Here is a 12,438-nt window from a genome sequence, read left to right as displayed (position 1 = left end):
GCCGGCTTGCACTCGTCTCGCAGAGTCGCCAGCACTGTGAAGTGTCAGGTGTTGGCTGCTACGTCACAGACAGCCGTCGACCGCTGAATCCAGCTCTGCACATCGACCTCCAAAGCGCTCTCATGGTCGTCGAATATTCGCACTCAGGAGTCTTGACACAGGTCCAACAGAAGTAATCGCTGGGTCACAGGGGTTGGCTCTCAGCCCCCATTTACGACACAGGAGCCGGCAGCATCAGTGTCAGCCATAGGAATGGCATGAGCAGCAGTGCCGCACACCCACTTGAAGATGGATGAAGGACAGTGTGCGGGTCACGTAAGTCTAGCCTCCAAGAGACCGGCAGGGTGGTGGCGGACTCCGTGCCCCATCAGGGATGCCTCAGAAGTTGGCGGTGGAGCCGAGCTGGCAGCACCAGCGCGCTTACAGCCAGACTTGTACTTCAATAGACAACCAAAGACAGCTACGCTGACTGGGGTCCACCTGCATATCCTTCCCTCTCACTGAGGAGCTACTACTGACACAAAGACTGAGAGTAGCCACTGGGCAGTCAGCAATCAGCTATGAGCAGTGACACTCGATAAGAAGGACGCCGTATTTACACTACTGGTCATTAAAATTGCTACACAGAGAAGAAATGAAAATGATAAACCGGTATTCATTGGACAAATATATTACACTTGAACTGACATGTGATTACATTTCCACGCAATTTGGGTGCATAGATCCTGAGAAATCAGTACCCAGAACAACCACCTCTGGCCGTAATAACGGCCTTGATACGCTTGGGCATTGAGTCAAACAGAGCTGGGATGGCGTGTACAGGTGCTGCTGTCACAGCTTCAACACGATACTACAGTTCATCAAGACTAGTGACTGGCGTATTGTGACGAGGCAGTTGCTCGGCCACTATTGACCAGACGTTTTCAGTTGGAGAGAGGTCTGGAGAATGTCCTGGCCAGGGCAGCAGTCGAACATTTTCTGTATCCAGAAAGGCCCGTACTGGACCTGCAACATGCGGTCGTGCGTTATCCTGCTGAAATGTAGGGTTTCGCAGGGATCGAAAGAAGGGTAGAGCCATGGGTCGTAACACATCTGAAATGTAACGTCCACTGTTCAAAGTGCCGTCAATGCGGACAAGAGGTGACCGAGACGTGTAACCAATGGCACCCCATACCATCACGCTGGGTGATACGCCAGTATGGCGATGACGAATACACGCTTCCAATGTGCGTTCACCACGATGTCGCCAAACACGGATGCGATCATCGTGATGCTGTAAACAGAACCTGGATTCATCCTAAAAAATGACGTTTTGCCCTTCGTGCACCCAGGTTCGTCGTTGAGTACTCCATAGCAGGCGCTCCAGTCTGTGATGCAGCGTCAAGGGTAACCGTAGCCATGGTCTCCGAGCTGATAGACCATGCTGCTGAAAACGTCGTCGAACTGTTCCTGCAGATTGTCGTTGTATTGCAAACGTCCCCATCTGTTGACTCAGAGATCGAGACGTGGCTGCACGATCCATTATAGCCATGCGGATATGATGCCTGACATCTCGACTGCTAGTGATACGATGCCACTGATTCCATATTCTGCTAACAGTCATTGGATCTCGACCAACGCGAGCAGCGATGTCACGATACAATAAACCGCAATCGCTATAGGTTACAATCCGACCGTAATCAAAGTCGGAAACGTGATGGTACACATTTCTCCTCCTTACACGAGGCATAACAACAACGTTTCACCAGGCAACGCCGGTCAACTGCTGTTTTTGTATGAGAAATCGGTTGGAAACTTTCCTCATGTCATCACGTTGTAGGTGTCGCCACCGGCGCCAACGTTGTGTGAATGCTCTGAAAAGCTAATCATTTGCATATCACAGCATCTTCTTCCTGTCGGTTAAATTTGGCGTCTGTAGCACGTCATCTTCGTGGTGTAGCAATTGTAATGGCCAGTAGTGGATGTTGGCGCTTTCTGTGTGCTCTTCGCAGGTGGGGATGGCTGTGTGTTCTGGTTTCTCCTCGCTGTCACCTTTCCTAATGACTGTAAAGTTTCACAAAGTCACCTAACCTTCCTTACGAAACTCTCCTTCGTCACTAGTATAATGGTATCTCTCAGCTTCAGTGATGTCATTATACTTCATTGGGCATGACTTGGGCACTTGGTCCTTCTGCTATGTTGCGATACCTCCTGTGTTCGCTGCTACTCGCTCAGTATTTTCCCGTAGCCGGTAGTCTGCTTGTTATAGGCACAACCGGTTCGGCTTCCCAGAGCCTGCAAGGTAGAACTTGTATAACGCTTTAATGTTCTCCGAGGCTACTGGGGGTAGCCGCGGGGTCTCAGGCGTCTTGCCACGGTACGGGCGGCTGCCCCCGTCGGAGTTTCGAGTCCTCCCTCGAGCATAGGTGTGTGTGTTGTCCTTAGCGTAAGTTAGTTTAACTTAGGTTAAGTAGTGTGTAGGCTTAGGGACAGAAGAATGATGAAAATTAGTTGGTCTGGTGAGGTAAGGATTGAGGATGTTTTCTGCAGAATCGGCGAGGAAAGTAATGTTCAGACTGTTCAAATGTGTGTGAGTTCTTAAGGGACCAAACTGCAGAGGTCATCGATCGCTAGACTTACACACTACTTAAACTAACGTATGTTAAGAACAACACACACACCCATGCCCGAGGGAGGACTCGAACCTCAGCAGTTTGGTCCCTTAAGAATTCACACACATTTGAACATTTTGGGGGATACTATACAACTCGTACACTGGTTCTGTGGCGTAGCCAGGAGGCGATCGTGCACGTGGCCCACAGGAGTGGGCTGGTAGTTGGGCAACCGACAGCTAGTGTCTGTCGAGCTGCCTGCAACTTGACATGGCGCCCTGCTTCACTGACCCTCAACTACGTCGCATGAGCCACAGCACAGACGTCAGTCACGCATATCGGAATCTTGCAGAGGTAGCCCCTCTTTGACGAATGACCACATCCAGGGCCCGAGGAAAGTGGCAAGATGAACGCTCTCCACATTGCTGGGAGGTGGCTTGGTGTGCCCAGCATACGATTTTATGCATCCTGGCAGAAGTCTGGTGTTGCTGGGGTGCACCCACTGTGCTGAGGCACAGTTTCTGTTATTTAATAGTTAATAGTTTTTTCTTTCTTTCATTGGGCCTTGTCCCGCTTCAACGCGGGGTCGGCCGTGTTATTACGGATTTGGCAGTGTTAGTTACAGGGGTGGTCGGATGCCCTTCCTGCCGCCACCCCGAACCACCTGGGACGTAAGTAGTGTACCGCAGCTGTCTGCGTCTAGTGGAAGTCATGAAATAGTGCGAACGTCAGCAAATGTCTGTGAGTCGTGTAACTGAGGCGGAACGTGGGGACCAGCCCGGTATTCACCGAGCAGGATGTGGAAAACCGCCTAAAAATACATCCAGGCTAGCCGGCATAGCGGCCCTCGTCGGGGTCGGCGCGCCTTCCTGAGTCCAGGAACCAGCACTTTAGCGCTCTCAGTTACCCTGGCGGGCAGTTAATTACGTGTACTACCACTATATTTTCACAGTTAGTTCGCTGTAAGTCAACGACTGTATTATTTATTTTGCAATAGTACCTACCTTCCAGAGTTACATCTCACAGCGCACTGTCGCTATGTTTTGTCTATTGCATCGTCCGCCGCCGGTAGCTGAATGGTCAGCGTGGCGGACTGTCAATCCTCTGGGCCCAGGCTCGATTCCCAGCTGGGTCGGGGAATTTTCTCCATCCAGGGACTGGGTGTTGTGCTGTCCTCATCATCGTCCCATCATCCTCATCGACTGCAGGTCGCCGAAGTGGCGTCAAATTGAAAGACCGGCACCCGACGAACGGTCTGCCCGACGGGGGCATTAACCATACGATTGAATTAGAAAAAAATTAAATCTATTGCATCCTGATTTTAATACTGTTACCTCTGTTTCTATGTTATGCATGGTCTATCACAAGTGGGATATAGTTGCATAAAACCACTTGAATTTTTTGTGTGCTCGCAGTGTACTATATTTCACAACCTTAGAACGGTAGGTTACACATTGTGCTAATCGCATGGCTTTACAGATACTAATTTTTACAATCTGTATTAAGCTGTATATTAAACACACACTCATCTGGTGTATTCCTAGCCTTAGCTATATTATATTTTGCACTTCATCACATACAATGTTATTTACCTCTGCAAAATTGTTACATACCAAATATACTTCCTGGCATTTTGCGTGTAACTTTGTAAACTTTCTTTTATCTTATGGCTGGAACATCAACAAGCCAATTATAACTTTTTTATGTACGCAATAATGGTTACTACATTACACGTTTATTGTAATATATAATTTAACTGAACAGATAGATGTTCACTTATTTTAATTACATTTTTTTTGCACCGATGCCAGCTTGTGGTGAAAATTTTCGCTATTGTCCTTGCATCAAATGGATATTTGTTAGATAATAAACAAGGTGATGCAATAGATATAATTGTAATGTATTTGTCATTTGAAACTACCTTGTATCAATCAACTGTATTAGCACTTCTGTATTTCAAAACATAAAATTTTCATTAAGCCTGTATAGTACTGCCATCTGGCGGATTCTACACCTAATACTTCGTTCAATACAATGAGTCAGTTTGCACTCAGGTGTCGTCAAATAAAGCAGACTATATACTATGTATCCACGTTTGCAAAATTCAGTTGTGTTTTACCTAAGAATGTGCTATAGGTATTGGGTGAGTTCTACGTCTCTTTTTTTATGACGTGCATTTAATGTATTTTTTCAACGTTTCTCACTGGGTGCCTGATTCTTCCGTTCGCACCAAGTATGTTTTATGTAATTATACCTATGTATTTTTACTTGCACCATATCCTTTCATGCACTTCTCTTGCAGAGCCTTTGGGAATGGCAGATGGTCGAAATGCCTTAGACAATACATCAATAATAAATGCAGCGTTCAAGGCCAGTATCAGATTCTGAGTGCATTAAAAATGGCCGCAACATCTCACAAAGGATTTATGCATTTTGCTGTCAGTACCCCGGTAGGAACTCGAATCCGCAGGTGCGGCTGACAGCACCATAGCATCCACTCATCTGGCGGAGGCTTTGCATCCTAGTGATACAGTTGGACTGCAAATATTTCTGGTGCAACATCAACAGTTATTTAAATCAGATTGCAGCACACTTGTGTCATTGCGCTGTTCTGGTGGTGTACTCGGCGACACCACCGAAACTCCAATGATGGAAACACGGCGTGCTGTGCTGGTAAGGCATTCCGACTAAGGCCTTTCTCGCAATAATTTACTGTCTTAACCCAATTTACGACACCCCTCCCTCACTGACCACCGGTGGCTAATGCAATGTTCAACCACACCTTCTCACAAATTTTAGTCTTAACCTGGAAGCGACGCTACATGTGTAACGTGTGTCCAGTTGTTATTGATTAGGAAGCTACAGCTGCCAGAATGAACCCAAAACAAATATTCGCAGAAGGTGTTAAGCAAAGCAAAATTATTAAATTCTACCTCCAAACTCAATTCATCATGTGTCATGTGTCATCTTCTATGGAGGCATCAACATACGTAATGTGATCGATCAATTCGGCTCTTGTATTTAATTTTCTGTTCTAGACTTCGCCTTACAACTATCCCCAGAGAGGTAAATCAAAAATGAGAAAGTCGAATGACATTGGTGGCCAAGAAATGTGACCATTTCTGCTGATCCATCTTCAGGGGAAAGTTAGATTCAGATGGTGTGTCACCAAAGGACTAGAATGTGCAGGGGACCCATCATGTGGAAGAACATATCTATCCTCCTAGCCAAAGAAATTTCTTCAAGTAACATTGGACTCCCCATTCCAAGAAAATGTTGATGACGCAATCCTGTAAAGTGACGCTGCAATACAACGGGTCGAATCAACAGTTTATCTGTAATACACATTTACATAAAACCAAACACAAACAAAAATGATCATCGATAAGTACACCAGTAACACCTGGAGTACTAACTAACGAAAAGAAAAATTATCCCCATAACCAGTAAAACTGGACGTGAGTTATACAGAATGTTCTATGGGAATTAGCCTATACTAGCAGCTCTTAAAAATTTTTAGTAGTCCTCTTCAAACACCCTCATGCCTCAAACATGGATATTTTCAAAGAACTGTCGACAATACTTACGCACCCCAATTAGGAAGTTGTTGCAGCAGACCACTTACAATTAATTTAGAGACAGACAAATCTGGGTTTCATAAGAAACGTTAACAGCTTACACTATCTGTTTGCTGTATACTCAAAACTTACATATGAACATGTCATATGATTAACACAGCCTCCGCACTGCAAAACTCATTTCTATGCTTGTGTTCGCACAAATATTGTAGCATCTTCAGTAGGTGTTGCATCCTCAGTAGGTGTTTTTCTTTCACGTTCTTTTTTTTTTAGATTGGGCAACGGCCTTGCCGCAGTAGATACACCGGTTCTCGTGAGATCACCGAAGTTAAGCGCTGTCGGGCGTGTTCGACACTTGGATGGGTGACCATCCAGGCCGCCACGCTCTGTTGCCATTTTTCGGGGTGCACTCAGCCTCGTGATGCCAATTGAGGAGCTACTCGACCGAATAGTAGCGGCTTCGGTCAAGAATACCATCATAACGACCGGGAGAGCGGTGTGCTGACCCCATGCCCCTCCTATCCGCATCGTCAACTGAGGATGACACGGCGGTCGGATGGTCCCGGTAGGCTACTCGTGGCCTCAAGATGGAGTGCTCTTTTTAGATTACATTACATTTTTGTATGATTGCCTTCGTATTTCAATCACATGTCTGTAATTTATTCAGTGTATCATTGATGCTATAGTGGACCTGATCCGCTGAGTGGTCAGCGTGATAGAATGTCAATCCTAAGACCCGGCTTTAGATTTCCTCCGCTCAGGGACTGGGTGTTGTGTTGTCCTAATCATCATCGTTTCATCCCCATCGACGCGCAAGTCGCCGAATTGGCGTCAAATCGGAAGACTTGCACCCGGCAAACGGTCTACCCGACGGGAGTCCCTAGTCACACGACATTTACATATATTTAGTGGACCTGATCTGAGCCTTTTCAGATGTATTTATTTATGCACATATCTTGAAGTATTTTACTGCGCCTTTCTTTTATGTTGGTGCACCATGCTTGAGCAAACACAGACGTATATATGGCTAACATACACTCGACTGGAAAGATTTCGTAAGTTGATAAGTAAATGTAAATGTCGTGTGACTAGGGCCTCCCGTAGGGTAGACCGTTCGCCGGGTGCAAGTCTTTCGATTTGACGCCACTTCGGCGACTTGCGCGTCGATGGGGATGAAATGATGATGATTAGGACAACACAGCATCCAGTCCCTGAGCGGAGAAAATGTCCGACCCAGCCGGGAATCGAACCCTGGGCCCTTAGGATTGACATTCTGTCGCGCTCACAACTCAGCTACCTGGGGCCGGACAGTCGATCAGTGATGTTTCATGGGAGTTTTGATAAGAGGGTGGCGTGTCTCTGGGCTTCGCCTTCTACGCCGCAACCCGCAACGCATCTATACTGAGCGGGTTATCGTCAACTAGACCCCTATGTTTCCGCAATATCCGGCTCAGCCTGCAGAGGGCTTTCTGGTAAACAGCCACAGTGGGCAGAACATAGCACCATGGATCGCTCCAGACATACAGCTCTTGCTGCATTTGCCGTAAATTCGATAGCCAATAGGAAAATTGTAACCTTCTGCTGCACGAATACTTGTGCCAGCATGGAGTCAGCTACAGCCACTTCCTGTCTTCGCCAGCCAGTGACTACTGTACCACCACCATTTGCACACCGCCTCGCATCAAACGCCGAGTTCGCCTTTCGGAAGGCTGACCTCCGAGTTTTTATATTTTGCACCGTGGACAAGTCGTGCTGCTTGTGCGATAGGCCTTTGAATATGTACTTTGTTTAAAATATAGACTTTTCATTAGTCAACAGAATTTAATACGAGGGTTATTTGGAAAGTAAGTTCCGATCGGTCGCGAAATGGACACCAAATGAAAACCCGGTGAAACTTTGCACAGATGTGTTGGGTAGTGTCTCTAGTATGACCGTCATTCGCATCAAGACGCTCTTTTCAGTTGTGAGCGAACTGTGAGAGAGTAAAGGTGCCTAGAACAACGATGTCTGGCGCCAAGTAGGAGGGCCCGCTGAGAGGCTTCGCCTTAATGAATGCAGCCCACCTAACACAACTGCCACGCACTTCCTCCTTCATGGCAATTCTCAGCCGTACTCTGCAGGGGCAGTGAAGAAGCTCCTGCAACCTTTTCGATGGGAAGTGCTCGATCACCCACAACACAGCCCTAATTAGCTCGTCCTGAGTATCATCTATGCTCACATGAAACGATGGATACGAAGACAACACTTGGGCGCAGGCTACGCTTTATACACCAGCGTATAGAATCATGGGAAAGCACAGGCGGCTGCCTTCTATGACGATGGCGTTCGAAATTTGGTATAACGCTCTGAAAAATGTCTAAGTCGGAGCGGCGACTATGTAGAGAAGTATATGGAAAGTGTAACTAACTGATTTTCACTGTGGTTTCCATTTAGCGACCGATCGGAACTTACTTTCTGAACAACCCTCGTATATGCACTCAAGAAACTATTTTTGTTTCGTTGAAGAACAGCTGTTTGTGACAAACTTTTCTTTCACACTAGTAAGAAGAATATCTGGAGAACGTTTATTTCCTTTGGTTGTTCTGCATCAGAAACAGCAGACTGTTCATGTTCGAAGTTTACTTGTTCAAGTAAACTACTTGTTATCTTGTGGAAGTATTCTGAGCGAGGAATACCCATGTTTACCGGTGGCTCATTAAAAACTGATTGCATTTCGTTTGATTTCTTATCCCCCATTTTTCTTTATACCTGTATTGTACTTAAAACATCTGTAGAAGAACAAATGTCGACAAGATGCGCCGTGTGTCTTGTTCGAAAACAAACTTGTTCCATTCGTTACGGTCCTCGCTGTTGACAGCAGTAATGTTTACTCTACTGTACACCTCAGTCGTCCATTCGGAACTGCGCGCTTATGTCTCGGGTTTGTTCTTCTGGCAGTGTTACTTGTAAATTAGCAGTGATATGTTGCGGCACAGAAGAGTAAAGGGTAGAAATTAGAAAAAAAATCTTCGAAACTCACGTTGACTCAGGCAAGTTCAAGTAATGCCAGAGACAGAAGCAGAAAGCCAGCCATCATGTAGCAAGTGGGTCGACGACAACGTCTTCTGGGTGAGGAATAAGCTTTCACCAGAAAAGACGACGGAAAATCAAAGGAAGCGAGACAAGAATATTCGTTAGCTCATAAGGCACGTTGCAAGAAACTGTATCTATTTCTTAAGGTCATGTACCGATGCACCGACACAGTCGAGTCAGCTCAGCGTTTGCACGCCCACGACGTGACGTCAGCGACCCTGGCAGAATAAGGACACATTCGATCATTATCAAGCGAGTTTTGTGTCATTGCCTAATGTTATCTCCCTTTACGTACTCCAGTTCTCCAGCTCTTGTCATTAGTTGATCATTGGAATCGATGGTATTCATAGTAATACGACTAAATTCCGTGGTTACGATACTGTAGTGAATATACAAGGGTTGGAACTTAAATCTAAATCTACATCTACATCCATACTCCGCAACCCACCTGACGGTGTGTGGCGGAGGGTATCTTGAGTACCTCTATCGGTTCTCCCTTCTATTCCAGTCTCGTATTGTTCGTGGAAAGAAAGATTGTCGGTATGCCTCTATGTGGGCTCTAATCTCTCTGATTTTATCCTCATGGTCTCTTCGCGAGATATACGTAGGAGGGAGCAATAACACTGCTTGACTCCTCGGTGAAGGTACGATCTCGACACTTCAATAAAAGCGCGTACAGAGCTACTGAGCGTCTCTCCTGTAGAGTCTTCCACTAGAGTTTATCTATCGTCTCCGTAACTCTCTCGCGATTACTAAATGATCCTGTAACGAAGCGCGCTGCTCTCCGTTGGATCTTCTCTATCTCTTCTATCAACCCTATCTGGTACGGATCCCACACTGGTGAGCAATATTCAAGCAGTGGGTGAACAAGTATACTGTAACCTACTTCCTTTGTTTTACTGGCAACTATTTATTAACAACCGATTCAAAAGAGTTACACGTTTGCACCTGTGACTGTCCTTCAAAGTAGTCACCAGTGTTGCGTAGAACCCATTACCAGCGGTGTGGAAGGCGTAGTATACCGTTAGCAGAGCCTGTTCTGTTGATGGTGCCAATGGAGCGGTCTACTGCCCGTCGAATCTCTGGAACAGTTCTGAAGTGAATGCCACGAAATGGTTCCATCATCTTCGGAATCAAATCAAAGTCAGAAGGACTTAAGTCCTGGGAGTATGGTGGATGGTACAGTACTTCCCAGTCCCATCGACCGAACAGAGCAGCCACAGCTTGTGCTGTATGCGCCCGCACATTGCCGTGCAAAATGATGGGTGGGTTGCGCATAAAATGTCGCTGCTTCTTTCGCCAAGCTGGTCGCAGGTGATGCTCCGAAAACGAACAGTAATACGACTTAAGTCCTTGTGATGGATGAAGGATCCACTTCGTGGCATTCGCTTCAGAATTGTTCCAGAGATTCGACAGGCAGTAGACCGCTCCATTCGCACTATCAACAGAACAGGCTCTGCTAACGGTATACTATGCCTTCCACATCACTGGCAACGGGTTCTACACAACACTGGCGACTACTTTGAAGGACAGTAACAGGTGCAAATATGCAACTCTTTTGTATTGGTTGTGAATAAGTAGAAGCCACCTTTTTAGTTCCAACCCTCGTATGTTCTAGATGCTCCAGCATGGTCTGTGAACTAGCCAAAGATGCAGTCAAGATAATGGTCTTCACCAGATGAACTTCGTGCTGCTCGCTGCCTACCATTTACTAATGGAGAAATTGACTGTCTTGAGACAACACCACATCCCAGAGTGCTGCCAGTACTGGAAGCCAGCAACAGCAGCAGGGCCTCCGGGGTCTAGGATCCTGTTCAACACTGAGGCGTCTTCAGGCTCTGAAGCGTACAAGGGATAGGGACGAGATCAACCGACCATACGACTACCGAAACCAGGTACATCAAGGATGTTTCATCGAGGGTCATCGTAGAATTCCGAGTTGAACTGAGGACACTCCAGAGCCACTGCGAGAACCATTACGCACTGGGCAACCGACGCGCCGCCTGGGTCGATGACATCACGTTATGGGCGTGCCGGCGACGTCAGCTGGAATCCAACACTCAGCTGAATCAGTAACAGCCGAGGCTGCTGCAGAAGAACGACGGCTTGTAAACACTGTTGGAAGGTGGCGTGGTCTCCTGACCTTCATTTCTTACATATTCCGCCCTCACAATCGTACTCTGCACATCAAGACGCCTCATTCGAACCCAAACTCGATAAGGTAGAGTCAATTTTGTATGAATTCATGTAAGCGATATGCAAATCTAATAAGTAAATCGCAAGTGCGCAACCGGATTGAAAAAGCCGAGACTGGCGTACACAACATGATAGCCACAGGAATTTTCGTTCTAAAGAGGAAACCAGCCCACTGGGAAGACCGTCCCTTCAGAAGCGACCGCCCAGACAGAAGACAGCTTTTGCCAGGGCGAAGGGATAACAACCCCCTTGTTCGACTTAAAAGCAAATTCTGCTACATTGTGTGGGAGCACCCAGAAGACGCATTTTTTCACGGGCCGACTGCATAGTTATGGAGTTCTCACGGGAGGACAGTATACATCTAACGGAGATGCTACAGAATTCCGCATTGGTCGACTGAAACGAAACGTCAGTCTACCGTTTAAAAGAGCAACGCTGATTGGCGGAATATTTCTGACACAAAGAGTCAGAGGAGTGGGGGAAGGCAGTGAATGATATACCCTTGCAACTTTTCCAGAAAAAGGGGCCGTTCCGTTGCCGCTCTTGGAGCGGGAACACGTAACGAGAGTGAGTGTGCTCGTACGTGTATGCAAAGAGTGAGGAACAAAGTCTCTCCTCAGTACTTCACTGGGAGAGCACCTCTGTCATTAGCGGATCAGAGTGACACTCTATATTGAGTCGCTCGTGATTAAGCATTGTTCACTGTGTTTGCCACCACACTTATTGTGCAGTGTGAATACGGACAGAGTACTAGTCAAACGCCTGCGAGGGAGTATTGAGTGGCGTCACGGTGGACTGGTTATCTGACCGGTGTACCACGCCAATAGTTACTCTAGGGGCCGATAGGAGTCCTCGACTTCATCAAGGCGTAGGGAGAGTTGATTGGCGGACAATCCAGATAGAAAGAGATAGTTGTGTTATTTGTCGGCAGTGAGCGACGCAGGCAGCAGTCGTCGCAGCTCACGGTATTGTGCACTACAGCATATGCGAGCCCCATCTGC

The sequence above is a fragment of the Schistocerca nitens genome, chromosome 10, assembly GCF_023898315.1.
Source record: "Schistocerca nitens isolate TAMUIC-IGC-003100 chromosome 10, iqSchNite1.1, whole genome shotgun sequence".
NCBI lineage: Eukaryota > Metazoa > Arthropoda > Insecta > Orthoptera > Acrididae > Schistocerca > Schistocerca nitens.
Note: the sequence above shows the minus strand (reverse complement) of the source record.